Genomic DNA, 22,389 nt, shown 5'->3' with positions numbered 1-22,389 from the left:
ACCCATTAAATTTAGTAATTGTTCCACTTTTTAAAAAAATTTTAAAGGTAACAATTCCTCAGCGCATTTACCAGGCTGAGTGCTTAGGCGCCTGCTCTACTCACTTTACACACATGACTGTGCGCCTAAGCACAGCTCCAATGCCATATTCAAGTTTGCTGATGAGACCAATGTTGTGGGCCAAATCTAAGACGGTGATGAATCAGCATAAAGGAGGGAGATAGAAAATCTGGCCAAGTGGTGTCATAATAACAACCTCTCACTCGATGTCATCAAGACCAAGAAACTGATTATAGACGAAGCATCCATCATTAGAGATCCTCAGCACCAAAGTCATGCACTCTTCTCATTGCTGCCGTCAGGTGGAAGGTCCCAGAGCCTCAGGGCTCATACCATGAGGTTCAAGAACAGTTACTATCCCTCAGCTATTAGGCCTAAGAATAAAAGGAGATAACTATACTCAAACATGAGGAATTCTGCAGATGCTGGAAATTCAAGCAACACACATCAAAGTTGCTGGTGAACGCAGCAGGTCAGGCAGCATCTCTAGGAGGAGGTACAGTCGATGTTTCAGGCCAAGACCCTTCGCCAGGACTAACTGAAGAAAGAGCTAGTAAGAGATTTGAAAGTGGGAGGGAGAGGGGGAGATCCAAAATGAGTGGAGAAGACAGGAGGGGGAGGGATGGAGCCAAGAGCTGGGCTATACTCAACTGCACTTGCACCATCACTGAAATGTTCCCACACCAATGATTGCACTTTCAAGAACTCTATCTCATTATCACATGTTCACGTTATTTATTGCTATTTATTTATACTTGCATTTGCACAGCTTGTTGCCTTCTGCACTCTGGTTGATCTTTCATGGATCCTGTTATCGTTACTATCCTATAGATTTGCTGAATATGCCCACAAAAAAAATGAGTCTCAGGATTGTATATGGTGGCATATATGTACTTTGACAATAAAATTTACTTTGAATCAATTAATATTTGGATCAACTTGTCAGAGTTCATCCATGGTGTTCTGGCAAGAAAGGATTAATTCATTCACTCAGTATCTTGCACTAGTTAGGTAAACTCAAATTCAACCAAAATTGGATGCTGTAGGATGCTATGGTGAGCTAATTTTGGTATTATTCAACCACTGACCTGAGTAAAGTAATACACTATTCCTTAATGTGGCGTCAAACCAGGAGGTTAAAAGTCTATCAGTTTTCTAGCATACCCATTCCTAAACAAAGGTATTTTTACAGCATATTTCGTCCTATTGAAATGTAATGCTGACGGGTCTCAGTTTCAGAAAGGGTACATTACAAGTTTAAATGGAAGTCATTCATGTCACAGTGCAAGAATGGTAAAGGTAAAATTAACACTTTAGCATATCTACATATTAACATTAATAGACAACTAGGGAGGAGCTTCAAAGCCATAAAGAGAGATATTTTGGATGATTAAAAAGCTAAGAATGAAGTTATGCGTTTTAGAGAAATTAGCTTTGCCTAAAAGTGGGTATTGATCAAAGGCCAACACAAAAGATCTTGATTTTCCCTGCAAACTCCATGGGTGGCACCATACTGTCCCCTTCAGTATTGGTGATTTTTATACAAGATATTCACAGCAAAGAATGTCATTTATGGGAAAATAACAAACAATAATTCCCAACTGCTTAGCATGAATTAGTTGGATAGTGTATTTTTGTTTTGTTTTATGATAGTTTATGTTTTAGCATTTTACCAATCCTTAGCATACTTAAAATGCCAACAGTAACTAAAAAAAAGCTCAAGATTTTCATTTTAGAGAAACAAAGTGCCAATCTTACTGAATCAGCAGCAAGTTTCACACTTGTAAAATGATGAAACCAGTCATTAGTCAGATTTTAAAATCAAATTTTCTGAAAGAAGCCCTTATTAAAATTATTATTTTTTCATAATTCTGTTTGCAAAAAAATTTGATAAGGATACCTGATTTGGTACAATTTTCCAGCTGAATCATATAACAATTATCTAAGTAATAAATAGTAAGAATTTCAATTTCACATATTTTCCTCAATTTTCCCCAAAGGATACCAAACACTATTTTAAACAAAATACCAATGCATCTCTACTACAATTGTCTGAGACACAACTGCACAAAGTTGTGATAAAAATTTAAAAAAAAACTCAAGCACAGAGTGTTGTAGCTAAATGTTCTTATTTGAGATAGGAGACTGTAAGAATTAATACTCAACTACACTTTTGGTTGAAGCCATAATTGTTTAACTAACAAGCACTGGTACTTATATGGCTACAGGAAATAAAAACACAAGAACATCTACAGGCAATATGAAATAGCTAAGTTAGAAGTTAATTACAGGCAGTTCTTGCATGTACCTTTCGTGCATTGCAGAAAAAAGTTAGCATCTAATGCTGTGTTACACAAATGTTTTCTAATTTATTGAAAAAAATCCTGATTCCATATTTGTGTTTTAATCATGAAGGAAATAATTATGATTATAAACTGAAAAAAGAATTGGTGACATGTGTTGTATCTTTTTTCAGATAGGGACAAATGGCCAGAACTTCAGAAGCAGCTACAAGATTTTTTTAAAAAATTACAATTGTTTCATTTAAATACTCTCAACATCCAAAAAATAGAAAGGGAGATAAATGTTGTTTGTCAGACCTTAGCAAATCTTTATGTTCCCTCTGCTAAATAGCGTTAATATTATTAAAGTTCAAAGTTAAATTACGGGCTGTTAGCTGAGACCCAGGTTTCCCTTATCTATAACATAATCATACTGTATAAATGGTTCCCCTAGCACCAAGGCCCACAGTATTTTCTGGCCAGTAAGGGGAGCCAGAGTGTTCAACAGCCTCTACAGGCATCAAAGTAGCTTTCATTATTAACTCATTTACACTGATCACTTACTTATCATGAAATTTCAGCAACATGAAATAAATATACTTACAGCACAAACACATAATGCAGGAACTCAGCAAGTTAGGCAGCATATATGAAGGGGAATAAAAAGTCAACATTTTGGGCCAAGGCACTTCATCAGGATTATGAATATAAAGTTTACATTATTTATTAAAGTTCATATTATAAAATTATTAAGCAATCATTACAAATTTTACATAGGCCTCCACAACTAACTTCCTGATGCATGCCTCCATTGCTTAACGTTTGATATCAGAACATTAATTTATCTCCCTTAAAAAGTAATTCTGTATAATTTTAATCCAGTTGTTTGTGATCCAATCCCAGAGCAAAATCATTACACTTCAGCTCTGAATTGGTAACATTAATTTGAACGGGAGAAGGATATGTGTTGTAAAATAGGAAAAAATTGGCTCCATTTTTTTCCTATTTTACAACACATATCCTTCTCCATTTAGAGAGGATGCTTAATAGTACATATGCCACTTTAAAATGCTGACAGTAAATGAGGAGAAAGTAAAAGCCTTAAATGAATACATATTATTTCTCTTAAACAGACTAACCAAGCTATGATAAATATTTCTGGTCTCCATAAAAAAAATTGCCTAGATCTACAATTACATCACTCTGTATAATGGAATAGAAAACTGCATTATTCCCCCCCCCCCCACCAAATTCCAACATACACAAGATATAGTCATGACCATTTTCAGGTCACTTCACTTCACTCTGCAAATCTGACCTGTTGTTTTTGGGTACATTAAGCAATATTATTTACCACAAAGAGATCGTTGAAAAGACCATGTTATCTGTAAAGTGCCCAGCAATGATTCTTCCAGAATACCATCTGTGATACCCTTTAGTGCTTTAAAATACAGTGTTGAATTGGGGTACCCGCCATATAATAGGATTAGCAATGTCACACTCCGCCTAACACCACCTCATCACTCTGACTCTCAACCTCACTTGACTGCTCATCGCCTCCCTCTGGTGCTCCTCCCTCCCTTTTCTTTCTTCAATGGCATTTTGTCCAATCAGCTTCCCAGCTCCTTACTTCACACCCCCTCCCAGTTTCACCTATCACCTTGCCTTTCTCCTTCCACTCCCACCCCCCCCACCTTTTGGCTCGACTCATCTTTTTTCCTCCAGTCCTGCTGAAGGGTTTCAGCCCGAAACATCAACTGTACTCTTTTCCATAGATGCTGCTTGGCCTGCTGAGTTCCTCTAGCATTTTATGTGTGTTTCTTAGATTGCCAGCATCTACAGATTTTCTCTTGTTTGTGATTGGATCACTCCCAACCCTCCTTCACCAACTGTCTCCAGTAACTCCAAAACCCCTCTCACTAATGCAGCTAGCTCTAAAGTCCTTTGCATTTCTGATCTGATACTCTCCTAGTTTCATCCTGCATTCTCTGCACTGCTGATCCCCAATCAGCACTCCCTCCACCTTGATTCTTCCCTATTCAAAGGCTTTAATCCCTCCATCTCATGGCCAAAGTGGGCCAATCAAGCCTGTGGCTTTCAACCATTCGGAACCTGGTCTCTGCACAGAGAACAGCTGGCACGTTTGCCACTACAATTATGCAACTGAACTTTTCAGTAAAGGGGTCAACAGCAGAAATAGGCCATAAGTACCTGGGTGCTGGGTGCTGCACTGATCGAGCACTCCATTCAGGGTGCACTCAGGAAATTCACGGTGCATCTGAATTTCCAGTCAAGCCCCTTCATAGTGCTAAGCATATCAGGAATCATGGCAAGCTCTACTGCTTAATGTTTTGACAATCAAAGTACTATATAACATTCCTGCAATTATAAGAGAGTTTCAGCAGTCTGAAACTGATAGTCTATAAGACAGTGAGACAGATAGGAATACAGAAAGGGGAAGAGAAAGAGAAACCATAAAGAGATTTAGATGGAGACTTACAAAAAGGGGGAAGCAGTATCAGAATGAGGGGGAGGGACAAAGAAAAGAGATTGACAGCTAGACAGAGAAGTCAACAGAAAATGAACTGAAAAAGAATGTTTAGAAAGAGTGCATTCAAATAATTTCTGTGTGAAGCCCAAATGGCGATCAAAACTTTCAGCCACAGAGCTAGAGCAAAGACTAAAGAACAGTACATCACAGAAAAAGGCTCTTCAGTCCACCATGTTTGCCTGCACATTTTCAAATCCCTCCAGTCTCTGTTTATCCTCCTAAACACTGTCATCATATCTGCTTCTCCTACCTCCCCTGGCATACGCTGCAGGCACCAACCACATCGTGTAAAAATATTGCCTTACAAATCTCCTTTAAACTTTCAGCCTCTCAGTTCAAACCTATTTCTTCAAGCACTTGACATTTCCTACCTGAGAAAGACTCTGATAATCCATCTTATCTATGCCTTTCATTATTTTATGTCATCCCTGAGCACAGACCTCCAGAAGAAACAAATCCAAATTTTTGTAACCTCTTCTTATAGCTAATAGACTCCAATCCTGGCAATGACCTGATAAACCTCTCTGCACCCTCTCCAAAGCCTCCATATACTTCCTATACTGTGGTGACCAAAACAGCACAAAACACCAAATCAAAATCCTTAAACTGCTGAAATATGAATGGAAAAATAAGTCATAAAGCAAAGCAACAAACTGAAGATTCCAGGAATCTGAAATAAAAAGAGAAAATGTTTGAAATACTCAAGCCAGGAAGCTTCTGAGGAGACATGGAGTTAACATTTCAGGCTAATGAGCTTTCACCTGATAGAAACATAGAAAATAGGTGCAGGAGTAGGCCATTCAGCCCTTCGAGCCTGCACTGCCATTCAGTATGATCATGGCTGATCATCCAACTTAGAACCCTGCACCAGCCTTCCCTCCATACCCCCGATCCCTTTAGCCACAAGGGCCATATCTAACTCCCTCTTAAATATAGCCAATGAATTGGCCTCGACTGTTTCCTGTGCCAGAGAATTCCACAGATTCACCACTCTCTGTGTGAAGAAGTTTTTCCTCATCTCGGTCCTAAAAGGCTTCCCCTTTATCCTCAAACTGTGACCCCTCGTTCTGGACTTCCCCAACATCGGGAACAATCTTCCTGCATCTAGCCTGTCCAATCCCTTTAGGATTTTATACGTTTCAATCAGATCCCCCCTCAATCTTCTAAATTCCAACGAGTATAAGCCTAGTTCATCCAGTCTTTCATCATATGAAAGTCCTGCCATCCCAGGAATCAATCTGGTGAACCTTCTTTGTACTCCCTCTATGGCAAGGATATCTTTCCTCAGATTAGGGGACCAAAACTGCACACAATACTCCAGGTGTGGTCTCACCAAGGCCTTGTACAACTGCAGTAGTACCTCCCTGCTCCTGTACTCGAATCCTCTTGCTATGAATGCCAGCTTACCATTCGCCTTTTTCACCGCTTGCTATACCTGCATGCCCACTTTCAATGACTGGTGTATAACGACACCCAGGTCTCGTTGCACCTCTCCTTTTCCTAATCCACCATTCAGATAATAATGTTTTCCTGTTCTTGCCACCTAAGTGGATAACCTCACATTTATCCACATTAAATTGCATCTGCCATGAATTTGCCCACTCACCTAACCTATCCAAGTCACCATGCACCCTCTTAGCATCTTCCTCACAGCTAACACTGCCGCCCAGCTTCGTGTCATCCGCAAACTTGGAGATGCTGCATTTAATTCCCTCATCCAAGTCATTAATATATATTGTAAACAACTGGGGTCCCAGCACTGAGCCTTGCAGTACCCCACTAGTCACTGCCTGCCATTCTGAAAAGGTCCCGTTTATTCCCACTCTTTGCTTCCTGTCTGCCAACCAATTCTCTATCCACATCAATACCTTACCCCCAATACCGTGTGCTTTACGTTTGCACACTAATCTCCTGTGTGGAACTTTGTCAAAAGCCTTTTGAAAATCCAAATATACCACATCCACTGGTTCTCCCCTATCCACTCTAATGGTTACATCCTCAAAAAATTCTGAGATTCGTCAGACATGATTTTCCTTTCACAAATCCATGCTGACTTTGTCCGATGATTTCACCGCTTTCCAAATGTGCTGTTATCACATCTTTGATAACTGACTCTAGCAGCTTCCCCACCACCGATGTTAGGCTAACCGGTCTATAATTCCCTGGTTTCTCTCTCCCTCCCTTTTTTAAAAAGTGGGGTTACATTAGCCACCCTCCAATCCTCAGGAACTAGTCCAGAATCTAAAGAGTTTTGAAAAATTATCACTAATGCATCCACTATTTCTTGGGTTACTTCCTTAAGCAGTCTGGGTTGCAGACCATCTGGCCCTGGGGATTTATCTGCCTTTAATCCCTCCAATTTACCTAACACCACTTCCCTACTAACATGTATTTCCCTCAGTTCCTCCATCTCACTGGATCCTCTGTCCCCTACTATTTCCGGAAGATTATTTATGTCCTCTTTAGTGAAGACAGAACCAAAGTAATTATTCAGTTGGTCTGCCATGTCCTTGCTCCCCATAATCAATTCACCTGTTTCTGTCTGTAGGGGACCTACATTTGTCTTAACCAAACTTTTTCTTTTCACATATCTATAAAAGCTAAATATATATGATTTAGAAAATGTATTTAAAAAACGTTTAGAAAATAAGGTTAGCGAACAATGCAAAGGTCAAACAGAAAGTAATATTTCCATCTTCTAGTTACCCCAAGCCACAGTGTATTTAAACAGTTATTATATTTAAAAAATATTCAGAAACTGCTGAAAATGATCAGATATGGGAACTTTTGCACAAGAGAAATATTCAAAGTTCAATTTTTCGGATTGATGCCTGGCCTTCCATGACTTTAACCCAAATACCTAAGATTTTAACACTCGTCTTTCTTTTCACAAATTCTGCATAGGCTGTTAAGTATTTCTGAAAATACTTTTATTTCAAATTTCTTTCACTAAAAACAGCACACACCTATTGCAACAGCAACAACCAACTTCAGTGATGAATGAGTATTTAATATTCAGTGACAGAGTCCCATCACTTGTAGTATGACAGAAAGTGTTCCATTCAGACCAAGTCATAAAATCCAATCTTAATCCATTTAAAAACATGAATAAAAAGCAGGGGTAGACTGTTTGGCCCTTTGATCCATTCTGATATTATTTATGATCTTGGTTGATCATCTCCCTCAACTCTACCTTCTTACAAGAGCTGTAAATTTCAATGATTTTAATAAAGTCTTTTTTCCAATAATGTCAATAAAGCACACATAGTTTTACTTATCATTGTCTACAGAAACAGTCCTTCAATATTTCTAGTCAGATTTTAAAATTTTTTTTTGTATTGCAAATAAAAACTCTTTTTATCTCCATACATTTATTTACCAATGCCAGATCAAATCCTGTAGTATTTATTCAGTTTCTTGAGACTCAGACACCACTGGCAAGGCCAACATTTATAGGTCATTTCTCATAGTCCTTAAGAGGTGGCAGTGAACCAACTTGAAAAACTGAGCTCCTTCCAGGGAAGGTATTCCTATTCTGCTAATGAAGAGGGTGCCCCACAGTTTAAACCCAGGGACAATGATTGTACGGTTATATGTTTTTAAATCAACTTGGTATGGGTCTTCGAAGAAAATCAATGGGTTCTGGTGTTAATGTGCACTTGCTACCCTTGTCCTTTCAGTGGTAAAGTTCACAAGTGATGTCTCAAAAGTTGAGACATGTAATTACAGTGACCATGCTCACTGCATCCATCAGAGAAGAGAATGAATGTTTAAGATTGATGAATAGTTTGTCTTGGAGAGTGGTGGTTTCATAGCCTGGTATTTTTATTGAATATGATAATTAATTGGTCAAAATAGAAATATGTTAAAGGGACTGTCAAAGAATAATCAGAGAAGCCCAGATTTGAGAAAAGTGAAACAGATGTTTCTTCCCAAGTGAGAATGCTGCCAAAGGTCATGGCACCAAAATATGAATGTTGCTTTTGAGGAGGTGTAAAATAGGAGGTGTAAAAAATATTTGGAATGCAAAAAGGAGTTAATTTTTTTGGTGCATAAGTGTTAAAAGCAATAAAATATTCCACTGCAGTTATTTCTATGATAATGCCCAAAATTCTATCCTTACAAAATTAACTGATCAAAATCTATCTGGAGCCCACTACCATGAACTAAAAGCGCAGAGAAAAGTTTGATCAAGAATGAGCACCAAGTTCTGGCTTACCACTGATGTCCATACCCCATGATTAGATGAATAAAGATCACAGCTTAGCATATTTCTCACAACCAATAAATCAAGATGCACCCTGGTTCACAGAATATAGATAGGTATTAAATAAGATGACAACATGGTAAAGATACAACACTCTACTACACATCTGTTAAATCACCAGAAGAGCCAAGAAATTGCACAAAAAAGGAATCAGATCATGGCTCCGTTTCCTACCACATCCAGTTGTAAACAATGGCAATCAAATAAACCCGATAGAAATCCCCAACCTCAACAAAAACAAAGCTAAGCACGCAAGTGCAAAAGACATTAGGAACCATATTCAAATAGTAGTATCCAGCACATGAATCATTCTGCCTCACCATAAAGTCCACAGCATCACAAATAAGTCTTCAGCTAACTCAATTTACTTTGTGTAGTATTATTAAACATCTGAAATACATAGTACAGCAAAATATTCCCAGGCACTTCACAAGGAATATTATCAAGCAAAATTTGACACCAAACCACTTCAAGCAATATTACTACAAATGACCCAAAGCCTCTAGAGAAGAAAGAAAGGAATGAAAAGAATCAAAATGGGAATTAGGGTACTCGCTGCCAATGGTAAAGTGACTAAATTCTGTAATTTTCACTGGAGATAATCAGGAGGGCTGAAATATTTTGAAACTGGAGATTACAGAGATCCAGAAGAATAAGATATTGGAAGAATCTGAAAACAAGAGCAAGATCTTTAAATTTAAGGCAGTGTTTAAGCAGGACACACTATAGGTCACTAAACAGAGATGAAGACGAAAGCATCCTATCCGAATGGATCACATTCACAGATTTGCTCAAGACCATAAGCACCTGCAGAAAGTTGTGGGCACAGCTCAGCGCATCATGACAACCAGCTTCTCCTCTCTGGAGGTATACTTCCCACTGCCTCGGCACAATGCCAGCATAATCAAGGACCCCCCACAACCCCAGACATTCTGTATTCTCCCACCTCCCATCAGGCAGTAGATACAAAAGCCTGGAAGGGTATACCATCAAGCTGAAGGACGCCTTTGATCTCACTGTTAGACTACTGAATTGTCCCCTTGTCAAATAAGATTGACTCTTGACCTCACAACCTACCTCATTATGGCCTTACACCTGATTGTTTGCCTACTCTACATTTTCTCTGTAACTGTAACATGTTTATTCTGCATTGTTTTCCTTTTTACTATCTGAATGCATCATTGTAATGAAATGATCTGTATGGTGGCAGGCAAAATAGTTTTTCACTGTATGTTAGTACTTCTGACAATAATAAATATATTCAGTTGAAGAATATATGAAATAGGAGCAGACTGGAGAGTTTATTGCGCTTTCACCATTTATCTGGTGTGCAAAAGATATAGAAGCAGAACTAGGCTATTCAGCCCATCTCTGCTCCACCATTCCATCATGGTTAATCCTGGATCACACTCAACCCCAGATCTGACCTTTGACTTCCAAACATTCCTTTCTGGCCCCCAAGATCCAGGATTCCCCTGTAATCAAAACAATTCCTCAATCTTGGTATTCTTTCTGAATCAACATCTGCAGATATCTTAAGGCAACTCCATATATTTATAAACTTCAGTGGAGAAATGAGAGTCCTTTTTTTTCCTGAGACTATTCCATTTAGTTTGGAAACTGTCACAGCAACTTTCTTATCAAGTTCCCTCAGGAGCTTAAATATTTCAATAACTTCAAATTAGTCTCGACTCCAAGGACTCCAAGTTGCCCTGTAAAGCCATGAACACATCCTAGAAACCGAACTAGTGATTCTTCAATGAAACATGACAGAAGAGTTCTGAATGATCCCAAATTGACAGTAGCCAGCTAGAAGTGTGTGTTCACAGCTAATAATAACCCTTACCACTAACCAAATGTTTCCAACACAGGTACAAAATATAACATTTAACTTGTAGTTCAAAAATTTCAGATGATGGCAAAGTAAAACAGAGAGAGAGAGAAAAAAAAATCAGAAAATGCTGGAATGACTCAGTAGGTCAGGCCATACATAGGAAGAGAAAAGAATCAACGTTTCAACTTGGAGGCCCTTTGTCAGAACACAATGGCATGTACCCTACTAAGTGGGAAAACTGCCTTGAATTGTCCAGTTCCAGAAATAAACAAAGCAAAATCCAGTCGGGCCAGTTGCTACACCATCAACTAGTCTCAATCATCAGCAAAATGATGATGTAATTATATACATGCAAACAACAGGAATTCTGCAGATGCTGGAAATTCAAGCAACACACATCAAAGTTGCTGGTGAACGCAGCAGGGCAGGCAGCATCTCTAGGAAGAGGTACAGTCGACGTTTCAGGCCGAGACCCTACGTCAGGAATTATATACATGCTCAGATTTATTTCCATTAGGAGCACTTTGCTCCAGATCTCATTGCATGGACAAAGAAATTAAACTCCATAGGCAAATTGCAAGAGTTTGCATTTGACTTCAAAGCAGCAATTGTAATGTCAAAGAACCTCATTAAAACTAAAGGAAATGTAAATCTAAGGAAACTATTCTTTCCTGGCTGAAGCAATACACATTTGCTAGAGACCAATCCCTGTGACATCATTGCAGAAAATCATTGGAACAGTCAAATCCATTACTTCTCAAAAATGAAGCAGTCTGATTCTATAGATAGGAAGACTTGGACAATACCATGGCTGATCTTACATATGGCAAGTAAAATGCAGATCAAGCAAACACGTGGAAAAAACGTTCTCCAGGAGAATGAACCACCGTTCTTGGAGGTTTCATCACATTGCCACGGTCAAATTTTGCCTCAAGTCGATCCATCATAAAATACTACGCTAATTGGACAAAATTCTGGAAATCCTTCAACACTCAAAAAGTCTCAGCCACCTAATGAAGTGCAATTTGGCAATAACAAGCATATCAAAGGACCACACTGAATAATCAGGATATCATAAAGCATGCTTCATAATTTACACCACATAATCAAGAAACTTAAGTTTTCTGCATGTGAACAGAAATACAAATATTCCAATATTGTGGCACAAATGGCATAGCTAAAGTGTATGTACTATGAAAGAATGCTCTACCAGCTTATATACCAGATTATTATTTATTTTATGTTTATTTAGAGATACAGTATGGAACACACTCTTCCAGTCCAGCGAGCTGTGCCACCCATCAACTCACCACTAGCCTAGTCACAGGACAATTTACAATGACCAATTAACCTACTAACCAGTACAGCTTTGGAGCACCCAGAGGAAACCCACATGCTCACAGGAAGAATGTACAGACTTTCTTACTCAGGACACCGGAATTGAGCTCCAACGCCCCGAGCTACAAGAGCATCACACTAACTGCTGCACTACCATAGTGCCTGTAGGAGAGATAAAAATAAATAAATAATATCTATGGGTTTTTTGGCCCTCTCTCATATAATACATGTCTGGTATGGGTGGAGGGGGCTACTGTACAGGACCGAATGAAGCTGCAGAGGGTCGTAAATTTAGTCAGCTCCATTTTGGGTACTAGCCTACAAAGTCCCCAAGACATCTTCAAGGAGCGGTGTCACAGAAAGGCAGTGTCCATTAATAAGGACCCCCAGTACCCAGGGAGTGCCCTTTTCTCATTGTTACTATCAGGTAGGAGGTACAGAAGCCTGAAGGCACATACTCTGCGATTCAGGAACAGTTTCTTCCCCTCTGCCATCCGATTCCTAAATGGACACTGAACCTGTGAACATGACCTCATTTTTAAAATATATAGTATTTCTGTTTTTGCACAATTTTTAATCTATTCAATATACATATACTGTAATTTATTTATTTTCCTTCTATATTATGTATTGCATTAAACCACTGCTAAGTTAACAAAGTTCATGACACATGCCGGTGATAACAAACCAGATTCTGATTATTTACCTGCACAGAAACTCAGAAAGACAAACTGACCACTTAAAAAAAAATTTAAGTATCCAATTAATCAACTTTTAACAAGAAATTTTAGTCCCTCACATTTGTGTCATCATTTAATATAAGTTATGCTTGATATTCTTACTATGGTGCCGCTTTCCTTTACATCCACATGACCTTTAACTTCTTCTGCATCTCCAATTGCAAGAAAGAGCAATTTGACACAAATTGTGATCAAACAAATAATTCATCCTGTGGCAAATTCATTCATACTCCTAATATTCCAATGAGATGGATAGTCACTGTCCAGGGCCACATGGCCTTCTTTCTTAACCAAGCCCAGCTTTCTGACGCAGCAGCTGTGAGCTTCCAGAGATCAAAGAGTTGTTTTTGAGCAAGATAAACTTCCAACTAATATTCTTTGCTCAACTTCTTGATGTAAACAGGAGCCAGTATTCAGTTAATGCAAGCAATAATCAGTTGAAAGTTAAAAGCACAGTTTGCAGACAACAGTACTGTCTAAAGGACCACAGGATGCTGGCCCAAAGCACCTGTGGTGACTGCTTATGAGATGCAGTGCAAGACAATAAGGTTATGTTAACTGGCCTGCTTCAAACCAAACAATGATATCCAGATTATTTACTGCATGAAAGTTTGCAGGCCAGATTCATACTATCACTTAACAGATAAAATAGCTGATCTGTTAATAGTTGGAAGGTTTGTGTACTCAAAGAATCAACTTCACAGCATTAATTGTGAGAAACTTGGAGCTCTGTCTCCAGAAACTTTAGGACCGTGTGTAAAAATGTATCTGAAAAAATAATACAACATGCATGTGAAGTCGCCTAAGTGGCAGAAAAACAGTAGAAGTGTAAGAGAGCAGACAGGCTTGTTAGGAATGGTAAAAACAATAAGAAGAATGACAAAAAGACAGGATGAATTAGAATCCATTCATCTGCCTTCGATTCCTGCGATGGATGATTCATTCGTCTGCAACTCACTGGTACTGTTTGTCTTTTTAGCTTATAAGAATTGTACTTGTGCTTGGGAAATCCTGTGTTTTAGAAATAGTTTGCAATTTGGAAATCATTTACAATATAGAAAACTTCAGTTTTAAATGTGTTTTAAGAATTTTGTCTGGATTTAAACATAGATCACTAAAAATAGATGAACTGCGTTTAAACCACTTTGTTAGCTGGAAGTATTATCTACTTCGTAGGGAAGAGGGAACCCACAACTCAAATAGTGGGTATTAGCAGTTAAACTCACTTGGGAAGATAAACAATGAGGTGAACTAACCTTTGAAGTGTAGGTAGCGACAGCACAACCTCCCTTTAATAAGGGTACCTGTAGCTATCTATATCAGATAGGGCTCAAGATCTTCATTTGAGTTTAGAACTTCGCAGTCAGCAAACTCAATACCATTACAATGTGCTTCCCATGAACACCTGCATATACATGAAGTAAGTACATTTTTGTTTCAATTTCTCATAGTACTGCAGCAAACTTGGCCTAGCCATCAGCCCAACTGAACAGCAGTCAAAACTTTAGTTCTGATGCATCTGGCCTCTCATTGCTACTATCAATGTCATTTAGACTACCAACTTAAAGTGGAACAATTCTACATATTTATCTTTAATTGGTATAACACTTTGTTTAGCACAAAAATGAAGGTAAGCCGTACCAGACTTGTGTGTCATCCCTGATGTGCTGAAGGTTGTCAGGTGATTTAACTGGGGTACTTAAAATGTTAATAAGATTAGATGTGGAAGCAAAAGAGTGATTTTCCTCTGGTGATGAAATCGAGATCAAGATGATATAATCTTAATTTAAAGCATATACGAGCAAAATAATTTTTACATTATAGTAGAGACCCTTCCTCAAAAGGCAGAGTTATCCTAGTTGATTAAGAGGTTTCTTTGCAGGAATCAATAGTTTTATTTGGTGTGTGGATCAAAGCAATGGAGTATGAGGTCATGATCTTAAATGAATCATGAAACAAATAGGCCGAATGGCCTATACCAAACGACGAACTCCATCATTGACAAAGGAAGTTATCACTTGGGTTTGTCACTTCCATTTCTTAATATGCTATTTCACAAGACATAATAACACAAAATTAATGTGGTTTAAATTCCCATTAAACAAAACAGCATTCACAAAATAAATGCATAATTCTGTGGTGTTCAAATAGGCAATACATACAAACTTCTAACTCAAAATCAATTCAAACAACGTGATACAATTTCAGGTTGGGTCTAAGATATTAAAACTGGTTAGTTCTCTCTTTTACAAATACCGCAATTGTGATGTAATTCAAAGCTTATTTACCTTTATCACCCTGAAAGTAATGAATTAGTACTAATATGATGGAAGAATGAACACATTCAGGTGTAATTTATATATAAAACCAAAATTATACTGAGCATACTTAAAGTTTACTAAACTGTATTAACTTATACCTGCATCCAAGAGCTCTGCCGCAATAACGATATTTTCAAAGCAAACCCCACTTTACTATATCTTGCAGTGGTCAAATATTAGTAAACTGACATTCTCCTACACAAGAAATTAATTTGTTAACAGAAATTACATTCTTAAAATATTGAATGTACATAATACTACATAAAAAGTTGCATTTAGCAGTCACTTTCTCTATCAAAAAAAAGACTCCTTCATGGTGGAGTTTAATTTAACAGAAATTACTCATTCTGTAACGTCTCACCAAGTAACCATTCTTCATTAGAATTATGCAACACATTATACGATCACAAATCATAACTGGTATAGTATATTTCCAAAAAAGTTGCCACCAAGAAGAGAAACACACACAAAAAGCTAGAGGAACTCAGAAGGTTGGAACACATCTATGGAAATGAATAAACAGTTGACATTTCTGCCTGAGAACCTTCATCAGGATTGGAAGGGGAGGAAGCTGATGAAAGTGTCTCAGCTCAAAATTAATTTCCATAGATGCTGCCTAACCTGCTGAGTTCTGGCATTTTGAATACATTGCTCTGGATTTCCAGCATCTGCAGAATTTTGTGTTTACCAGGAAGAGAAAGTAGGATTTAAACTAGAAAGAGATAAATGTTAGCTATCCTAAGCCTTACTGAAATCACAGTTGCATAGATAAATAGTCAAGTATTAGACTTCCTTGTTTAAGTTCAGGGACTCACCATCATAAGCAGTTGAAATATTAACTGGATATTTTCTTTGAAGCTTCCAATGATCACCTACTCCTGCTCTCATTTTAATGTCAGTCTTTACATTGACATAAATACTGTGACTAAAAGAACAGGTCAGATTCCAAACGTCTTCTGCAATGGCATAACCTTCACTGCCTGGATGAGTTCAACACCATCAACAAAAGGTTGACATTCCAGGAAAAAGTAGCCCATTTCATTGGTGCTTCATGCACCACACTAAATATCTATTCCCTCCAGTATTGGTGTTCAGTGGCAGTAGTTTTGTACCATCGCCAAGACACACTGCAGTTACTCTCCTCAGCAACTACAGCAAATCTGTAACCTCTTTCACCAAAAGCAAGTGCTTCAAATGCCACCAATTCATCATTCTTTTCCAAGTGGCAGACCACTAGCAATATATTTGCCATTTTTTTTCATCATCCCTGGATGTAAATCCAGGATCTCTTTCCCCAACCACACTACAGGTACATCTGAAACCAATACAGTCCTGGTAAAGGTGGTAGCTCGCTACTGTGGCTTCAAGGACAGTTAGAGACAGCAAACAAATGCTGGCCTTACCACAATGCGCAGATCCTAAAAAAAAATACAAACAAACAAACTTCATACATGTGAATCTGACTTCACATTTAGTGTTAATTTCAATTTTCTATCTCACAAAAAGAGACAATATGCAGTAATAAGGATGTTACTTCTAGGCAATTTCATTTTTATCCAAGTTTTTTTTGTTAGAAATGTGTGAAAAGTTATTGCCATTGTTCAAAATTCTAAAATCAGATGGCCAAGCAATACTTTAAACTTCATACTGCTTAAATTAAGAAATATTGGGTATTGAAACACAACAGCCAATTTGTCCACAATGAGGTTTCACAATAGCAAGTTGATAAAGTCACACATTTAACTTATGTTGGTAGATGTTCTAATATTGACCAAAAAATCTCCATAGCCTTTCCGAGAAAAATGCCAGGGCATACCTAGCCAAATTATCTAACAACAGCGCTAATCCTGATGATCACAATAATAAGTTAAGAATTGTTAACTAATACCTTGAAATGTTAAAGACCTTCAGAACTTGGGCATTATATTGCAGAATCCACCCCGATCACCCATTACCAGATATAATCACTTGGCGGCAGAAAAACAAACTTAACTCCTTCCGATTTCCCTTCATCTAGTAGTCACTAGTTAGCGTTTAGACCATCTAGTTAAACAGACAGTTACAAATACTCTGTAAAAGCAGCATTAGAACTCAACACAACACTGGTAGGGTCTGCAACCTTATATCCATCAGCATGGATACTGATCATACCCAAACAAACACAAGTTTTGCCAGTTGGAAGGTATAACACTTAAGCAGAATTGCTTTTCTGCACCTGATACAAGTAGTCTTGACAGATAAACACAAGATCACATTCTCACCGTCAAACGTAATTTTTAAGCCCAACATTTTATACTAACATTTCTCATTAGTAATAGCTTAATCAAGGTCTTACTGTGAAAAAAATCTTCTCTGAAATGGCCTTGCAATCCACTGAGTTGTATCAATACCTTACCACATAGCCTGCAATGGCTCAAAAATGCTGTACACCACCAACTTCTTGAGGCCAACAGGCATGTCTATGTAGGAATAAAATTTACAAATTAATGGAAAACGTGTGGAGTAAAGGGTAAGAGGGTTAAACAATGAACTGTTCTAAAACTAGGTCAACTCTACCTTTTATTTTTTCCCTCTTTGCAACCAAACATATGGATTAGTCCTTATTTTTGTTCCTGAATTTTTTTTTAAATGAACTGAGAATTGAACCAGTGAGAACTAATTGGGCACATTATGTACACCAGAAGCTTAGCACAAATGGAATTTAAGTCATAGGAAAGAAATGGAATGCAAAATAAGGCCTTTTTGATACGACTTTAACAAAATTGCTTACAATTCTACTTTAGAATTCCCTTTCACGCTCTGAAATCACAGCCGAAAGTACTATTTTACAACCTAAAAAGTTCAGATGCATGTTCATCTTCATCACTTTTGAAAGCAGAATACTTTAAATTACTGGACTACATTTCCAGCTTTTTGATTCAGGCAAACATAAGTGCAATGAAGACGTCAATCAGGATTGATAAACTCACCAATTAATGGCAGTCTTAGTGATCCTTTTGCCAAAATGTGGAGGTAAACTACATTATTTTAGATCGGGGTTCCCAACCTGGGGTCCACAGACTCCTTGGTTAAAGGTAGGGGTCCATCACACAGAAAACGTTAGGAATCCCTGACCTAGGTAAATTCCAACATGTGAAAATATACTCTCGCAGCCTTCACCTGTTTATGCAGATTGTACAACATATTATTGATGAAAATTGTTAAGTAAAATACAATTTCTGTCTAAAATCATAATTATTCCCCAGAATACAATGGACACTTTATTTTTGTTACACCATATGCTTCGATTTTTTTCTAGTACAATTATCTGAATAACATTAAAAAAAGTTGCTGATATCAAGTAGTAATTGTTGTTCAACACACCAACTGTATACACGCTTCAAACAAATTCATTTTCCACCTCCATTTTGGGTCGACAGCTCTTGGCAACAACCATTAAGATACTTGCCATTCTTACATTCTTTCTCCACAGTCTTTTTTGTAAGAATCACTTAACTGTGCTTGCCACCGGTAATGCAAACAGTGCAACTGCTAGAAAATACTAATAATGGCAGTTTGAACATAGAATACCCTTCAAAACACACATGGGCTTTCATTTAGCCAAAATCTTTAAAGCTGACAGTTGAAGTTTTCTTGAACTTAGTCAAATCATTTGGTGATACTTCTATAATAAACTTCAAATCTGGCTAGCCACTGCTCCAATTGGCTACTTTATGACCAATCAAGAAAGCTTCAGTTCATCTTCCTTATAATGAAGACCACCAACAATCAGCACAGAATATATTAGCTATACATTAAGTATTTTAATGAATGAAATCTTTTTTTAATAATACAGCTACAGCCATTTCCTATGAAGTACTCGACAATTGCAAGATATTTTGATTAATTCCTTTGGGTCATTTTCTTCCAGCAATAACTTTTACCCATTGATGTTCAGCAATATCCTACTGAATTAATTGATATGTTGAAAACAATAGCATTTTCTGAGATTTTGAAATACTCAACACCTCAATAATACACCTGTACTTAATCTGAATACAAATTAAAACTTACAATGACTCGAAGTGCAAATTACCGATATCATAATTGACTTAAAAGGATGTTAGTATTTAACTAATTCGGTAAAATGCGACGAATTTGCATAAGATCAACTGTAAATCTTGTACGTACTAGCTACTGACTCACTAGCCCCAACCAGTAGTTACAGGACTTGTCAGCGGCACACGACAGGGCTATACATACTCGGCACATGGGACGTACACTACGCCTTACGTATTAAAATAGTACAATATGCTGTATTTTTACAGTTTTGCACAGTACTGAAGAATGATATAAAGTGTGAAATCAATCACTTTTATAAGCTCACAACACAGGTACACTGTAACCGTACGTCAAAATACGGGGTGTTCCGGAAAAGGACTACTTGCAACAACAGACAAAAAAAATCTGATACATGCAACTCGGCAGAAGCAAACCCAACAACAAAAAGTACAGTGACTAAGTTATATTTTAAAGTCATCACCGTTTAAATATTACCGAATTCTTCCAACCCACCATAATTATTGCAGAGCAAAGTAGGCCAAGCTCAAGTTTGCATCGCTGTGTGCAAAATGTCGATCTAAAGGCTGACAAGACACAGCGCGAGAGTCCATCTTGCTTCGGGGAAACGAAGTGCAAACCTCACTCTGTGTGAGAGGAAAAACTCCCCAAAACAAGCGGCATTTGCTGCCATTTCAGTGCTGGTTTCTCAGTCCTGGCTCGACCCAACCGTCCTTTAGTTGCAAGGTTAGATTTCTGATGAATTATCACCAGGCGATTCAGTGATCTGTCCGCGTATTTTTGCAAACTAATAATATTTTAAGAGGAAAAAAAGTGCCCTGGTCTGAGTGACTGTATGCAAGGCTTGGACGTGTAATTTGCAGGGCATGGAATGGTTTCAGCTCTATCCTCACCAACGCCATCGGTCCTCATAAACGGTGAGGGGAAGGGGGTATCCAATCAACAGGACTAGGAAATTTCACTTTATAAAAAGTGCAACCTTAAAAAGACAAACAGGAGGGACTTTACAGCACGACTGTATTCAACACCAGATCTCGTGGGAAGCGATAATGCGATTTGATCACAGCAAGGAAAGGGCAGAAAAAGCAGGTATAATAGAGCAGACAGCGATATTGTCTCTACCTTATTTATCCATCATATTTTCTTCGGCCGAGGTCACGACGGTAACTAAAACTCTTTCCATGGAAAGAGAGACAGAAAATAAACGGCGATGTGGCCGCAGAACGTTCTCAGGAAAGATTAAAACGTGGTGAATTGGGCTTCTCTCTCCCTCTCTCCCATTAGCAGAGACTTTGTTATAACCGGGGCTGAACGCACCAGCTGATCTCTCGCCGTTACACACACGGATCTCTCTTTCAGAAACGATCCAGTTCCTTCTCTCCACCCACAACCCCCCCCTTCACCCGTCCTTATTTTTGTTTTACCATGACAGAAAACCGAAGGCAATAAACGCCCTCCGACCCCCAAGCAGCAAACGTTGATTCCACGGTGAACGAGAGAAACAAAAACAAATCGGAGAGTTAGTGCGAGACAACAACAGAAAATATTAGAAGGGGTGGGGGTGGTGTTGAAGTACTAGGCCTCCCTCCCTCCCTCTCTCTCTGGCACCCAAGTTATTGACAACATCACATTATTGTACAGTATGGAGACAGCCAGCGCTGACTGACTGTAATCTGTGGATTTAGCCCCCTCCCCCGCCCACACTCAACCCCAGCACGGATGCCGGCTAGCCCCCGGTGGAGTTTTTAAGTCACCACAAACCCCACTCGCAGCTGCCCTGCCCTGCCCTGGGCTAACAGTTTATCAGCCGGCTCCCTCTCTGTTACCACTGGCCTAGCTAGCTCACTCTCTCCTGGCCTACTCGAGTCCCTCACACGGAACGCCACAACCCATCAGTGTCGTGAAAAGCACACAACAAAACAAAAATTAAAGAGGAAAAGTTTACAAGTGGCTGAGAAACGGTCGATGGCAAGTGTCTTATGGTACACACCTGGCGGGCGGGTGGCGGCGGCCCAGACTCCAGTCCGGCGCTAGCGGCCGGTTAAAGCCTCCCTCTCTCTCAGTCTCTCTCTCTCTCTCCTCTCTGTCCTCTCTCTCTCTCTCTCTCTCCCTCCCGTATTAATGTGCAGGATGATCACCGGCCCGATGACAGAAAGAGAGAGAGAGAGAAGTTGTGTGTTTGAAAAGTCGGTTGTTGTATGAGTGACAGTCAGCAGGAGAAGTTGCCCACTGACCCGAGGGTGCTCTCCCTTTGCCCCCTCTCTCTCTCTCTCTCTCTCTCTCTCTCTCTCTCTCTCACTCACACTCACTTACTCACTCACACTCTCTCTCTCTCTCTCTCCTCTTCTGTCCCCGGCTGTTTGTACGAGGGCGAGAAGCGCTGCCACTAACAGGGACCCTCATTGGTTGCCAGGCCCGTGCAGGAGCCGTGAGCAACCAAAGAGACAGACTGTAACAACTACCAGAAACAGGCACAACACACACAGTTTAACTAACCTTCCCTTGCAAAAAGAAAAAAAAGATTATATAAATATGTGCACGCACAGCAGTGCTGCATATGGTTCTTTTTTTCCTCTCGCTCTCTCTCTCTCACAGAGACACAGAAAGAACTGGCTTATTGCAAGAACTCGATGTTTTTAGTTCGTTTAAACTGGACCAGCAGAACAAGAAAAGGGGAAGGGAGGGGGATTGAAAGAGAAACCAGTCGACCGAGAGATTCGTTCTCTTCACCCCCCCCCCCCCATTACCAAACCATGTTCAGGATGCAGTTAAGATTTTTTAAAATGTGCGTTTAGAGAGATGGGGAGAAACAAGCCGGAGCTACTGTAATAGGGACTCGTCATCAGGCATATTGCATGCGGTTTCACTACAGGATTACAACACGGAAAGGAGCAAGCTACAGAGAATGCATTGGGACATTTGCAACAGATGCAACAT

The 22,389-nt window shown here is 38.9% G+C and overlaps 1 protein-coding gene across 6 annotated transcripts in view; it reads right to left on the bottom strand.

Annotated features, from left to right (window-relative positions):
* bbx (BBX high mobility group box domain containing) overlaps positions 1 to 21,815 on the bottom strand; it is a 163,067-nt gene extending 141,252 nt beyond the window's left edge. For 3 of the 6 annotated variants that reach the window (XM_072260231.1, XM_072260237.1, XM_072260235.1), the window contains exon 1: positions 21,443 to 21,815. The gene's annotated coding sequence lies outside the window, so the exon portion shown is untranslated. Of the gene's footprint in view, positions 1 to 17,728; positions 17,853 to 20,574; positions 20,810 to 21,442 lie in introns of those variants that run through there. The other 3 variants (XM_072260232.1, XM_072260236.1, XM_072260233.1) reach the window with 2 other exon arrangements.
* Between the last annotated feature and the right edge of the window lie 574 nt (positions 21,816 to 22,389).

This window comes from Mobula birostris, chromosome 6 (assembly GCF_030028105.1).
Source record: "Mobula birostris isolate sMobBir1 chromosome 6, sMobBir1.hap1, whole genome shotgun sequence".
NCBI classification, from domain to species: Eukaryota; Metazoa; Chordata; class Chondrichthyes; order Myliobatiformes; family Myliobatidae; genus Mobula; species Mobula birostris.
This window is presented reverse-complemented; position numbering and strand designations above follow the sequence as displayed.